Source organism: Filicampus tigris, chromosome 13 (genome assembly GCF_054856515.1).
Source record: "Filicampus tigris isolate MCC_2025a chromosome 13, RoL_Ftig_1.0, whole genome shotgun sequence".
NCBI lineage: Eukaryota > Metazoa > Chordata > Actinopteri > Syngnathiformes > Syngnathidae > Filicampus > Filicampus tigris.
The window spans coordinates 19435384-19439517 of NC_141229.1; the positions used below are offsets into that span (position 1 = coordinate 19435384).

At 41.5% G+C, this 4134-nt stretch overlaps 1 long non-coding RNA gene across 1 annotated transcript; it reads left to right on the forward strand.

The window, feature by feature from the left end:
- The first annotated feature begins 435 nt into the window (after positions 1-435).
- Positions 436-3881, forward strand: LOC147137855 (uncharacterized). Its single transcript, XR_015089228.1, has 3 exons — positions 436-470; positions 3512-3586; positions 3670-3881. It is a non-coding gene; the product is annotated as an uncharacterized LOC147137855 (long non-coding RNA).
- Positions 3882-4134: the final 253 nt, after the last annotated feature.

The following is a 4134-nucleotide window of genomic DNA, read 5'->3' on the forward strand; positions in this document are numbered from 1 at the left end:
TTATACGACATCCATCACTATTATATAGTTTGAGAATTCTGATAATAAAGGTTAATACAGGTTTTTATATATATATATATATATATATATATATATATATATATATATATATATATATATATAAGGGCTAGGAAACAATATTGTTTTGCGATGAATCGCCATACTTTTTATGCTAATACCAAGTATCGATACATTGATGAAGTATCGATACTTTCGATACGTTATGGTTTGCCCTGTTTTTGTGTGTGTGTGTGTGTGTGTGTGTGCGTGTACATTTGATGGGAGAGCTATTCAAGCTGTGCACGACTTGGCCACTTGGGGGCAGTGTGGGACGTCGTATTGAGATACGTGTTGTTACATTGAGGAGTAGAAGAAGATACGTGTTGCTACATTAATGAGTAGAAGAAAATCACGATCAACTTTTGGTAGTCACACCTTGGTTTTTGGCAGCGTAGGAAGAGCATATGCCTGTGAGTATTGTTTGGATGCTTCTCTGTGTGCCTTCCTGCAACATTTGTGGCCGTTGTTTGAGGGATTCAAGTGCCGCAATTAACACGCTAATTTTTGTTACTTTTAGTACTGTGATTTATGTTCGAATGTGCACTATGTGTAATTCTCTTTGTTTTGTGTGTTTAGTTTTGCAATTAACATCAACTGGTGTGTAATACACGGCTTGAAACCAGCAACATTGGACTCTTTTTGAGGGACTGTTCTCCATCTGCCAAACTGTTCTCAGTCTGCTCAGGGAGGACAGAATACTTATTTTATATTATGTATTGCACATTCTATAACGTACTTTTGGAACATTTGAGGTCCTTAAAGTTGAGCTTTGCGATTGGAATTTTATTTACATTTTTCATTTTTTCTATCATGCAAGTTAAAACATTGGAAACAGCCTCAGTTTTTTAAATATATATTTTTGTAATATTTAGGTGTCACAATATGCAACCTGAGTATTGGGATCTGTATCGAATCGGGACAAAAGTGTATCGGCCCAGTCCTAATATGTGATTTACAAACCAGCAATAAACAAATACATTTTGAATCCAACATTTATGTCTAGAATTGATATCCCAATCCATGTGCAATGAACATTCAGATGTAGGTGGTGGCTGACACATCCCAATTAGCCCAAGCCCATCATAAATGATGCCAATCATACCTTACCATTTGACACATGTGAATTTGCCACATCAATCAATAAGATGCCTGATTATGAAGGGCCACCCTGTCAGCATCAATCAAGACGGCAAAATGGAAGACATCGATAGACGCGACATAAGCAGAAGGAAAGCATGACAACAGCGAATGGTGGCATTCTGTTCTCAAAGGGTAAGGCAATAATTAATTGCTCCAAATACAGCAGTATCAGGGCACAGCATATAGTATTCCTCTCTACTGTGAAAACCAAACAAAAATATTAAAGGCTATCAATATTACACATTCATGCCAGACTACTGCTTGTCCAGGGCAACTTTGAAAGCAATGATGGCCCTGTTTAAAGGGGAGAAGAGCTATGAATGGAGGCAAGAATTTGAAGTCCTCATTTTAGTGTACTGGCTCGCACATGGTGTATCCTAAAGTGTGATCTCAAGTGTTTTGAATGTGCCAAAATAGTTTTATTTTTTATTTTTTATTTTTTGTTATTGATGACATCCTGGTGCACAAGGTTATGGAAATTAAGTTTCACACACTGGCGCAATGCAATGAGGTTGGCCCGAGATTATTATTTTATTTATTTTTATCTCTGGTTGTTACCCACCACCCTGGCTTTTCATTGTTGGGGGATGGTGGGTACTGGGTACCCATGCCTTTGGGCTCCAGTCCCCTTCGTTAACCATTTTAGAGAGCCTGTCCAAGGATGACAGGAGGTCATGTTCAATGCCCACCATGCTAGGGGAAGATCAATTATTGAGAGGGCCTTTGGAATTTTCGATGCACTCTGGCGGGGGATCTTGTCTAAAGCCCTGGAGGTCAGCTACCTTTTCAGCCCTAAGGTCATTGCAGTGTGCGCCATGCTCTACATCTGTATCACTGCTGGGGATGTCCTTGAGCCAGATGGGGATGAAGATCCTGAAGAGCCTGAGCTGCCACTGCTTCTGCCAGTTCTTGAGCTAAGAGGGGAACATGGAGGTCGGTGTGTGAGAGAGAGGCTGGCAGCCCACACATCTGCGTTAACAGGATGCCTCCCACACCTGCAGGATCATTGCTATTTTGCCGTTTGAAAAAAACACTTTTGCTCCATCAGTTTTCCTCTATTTTCAACAGTTAATAGCAATGAATGTTTTGCTAAGGTTTATACCCTCTGTCTAGAAAATAAATTCATGAGGTGTCATAAAAAAAAAGTACACAAGATATATGTAATCACATAGTGGCTACTCATTTTAATGCATCCCATCATTTTCCATTTGAAACTTACAGCCTTAACGAAAACACGGGAGGTGCGCGTTGAAGATTTAGGTTTTCTATACCTTCTAAACTATCTAAGCATTGATGACATTCCTAAAATATGTATGAGAGATGGCCACATCATGTAATCTGACAAATGTGTTAATAACTGTCATTAGAAGGTTTATTGGACTGTCTGTAGTTGTTCATTCTAGACCAGTGGTGTCAAACCTATGGCCCGCGGGCCGGATCAGGCCCGCAAACGAGTTTAATCCGGCCCGCGAGATGATTATGTAAAGTATAAAAATGAGCTGCAATTTTTCATTAACCTGCTGTTCCAATTGCGTCCACTGGATGGCGCAATAGCAATTGAGTTAGGCATGCAAACTGTTCATACCATACTGTTAGCATTATCACCCTCTTTGTCACCCTCATTACCCTAATACGTCGCTGTCAAAAATGAGAAAAGTGGACGTAGAGTGCAGTGTTCCAAGAAAAATAGTCATCCTCCTATTTTTTAACGGAAGTGAATGAGAAAGCAGCATGTTTGCTGTGTTCACAGCATGTTGTAGTGCTGAAAGAATATAACCTTCGTCGCCACTATGTGAGTGTTCATGCCGACAAATATGACAACTTTCAAGGACAGCGGAGAAAAGAGGTGGATGAACTGTTGTCGGGTCTGAAGAAACAACAGTCTGTTTTTACTCACCGAGACATCAGTGACACTGCGGTGAAAGCTAGCTACCTCATTGCGAACGAAATCGCAGTGGCTTCAGAACCATTTAGTGAGGGTGAATTCATAAAAACATGCATGGTGAAGGCAGCGGAGATCATGTGCCCTGAAAAGCGACAGGCTTTTGCAAATATTAGCCTGACAAGAAACACCTTCGCAAACAGGATTTCCGATCTTTCAGTGTATTTGGACAGCCAGTTAAAGAACAAAGTAAAGGCTTTCATTGCCTTTTCAGTTGCAATTGATGAAAGCATGGACATTACAGATGTTGCACAATTGGCCATTTTCATCCGCAGAGTTGATGACACATTGACAGTCAACGAAGAGTTCGTGGAGATGATGCCAATGTCAGGTATAACGACATTTTTAACTTGTCGGCACCTTGGACAGGGTCGGAGTGGACTGGTCCCACGCTGTCAACCTGGCTACGGATGGTGCACCCTCAATGATCGGGAAAAAAAGCAGGTGTTGTGACAAATGTCAGAGAGAAAATGCGATCTGCAAATGGAGGACGTGACTTTTGGACTTTTCACTGTATTTTGCACCAGGAGGCTTTGTGTTGCAAGTCACTAAACATGGATCACGTCATGAAAGTGGTCATCCAAACGGTGAATTTCATCCGATCCCGAAGCCTGAATCACCATCGGTTTGACAACCTTCTCAGAGAGAAAGACCACATCTGTGGCTTGCCATCCCACACTGAGGTAAGGTGGTTAAGCCGAGTTGCAGTGCTGAGTCGTTTCTATGACTTACGAGAAGAAATTGAACAGTTTATGGAGGAAAAGGACAAACCGGTGTTAGAATTTCATTCCGGAGAATGGATGCAGGACCTTGCATTTATGGTGGATGTTACCGGGCATCTGAATACCTTGAACAAACAGCTGTAAGGGCGCAACAAAGTTGTCACACAGTACTATGACAGCATATGCGCTTTCAAGTTGAGGCTGTCATTTTGGGAGACGCAACTCGCCGGCGGTGATGCAGCTCACTTCCCCTGTCTGAAACATGTGTGC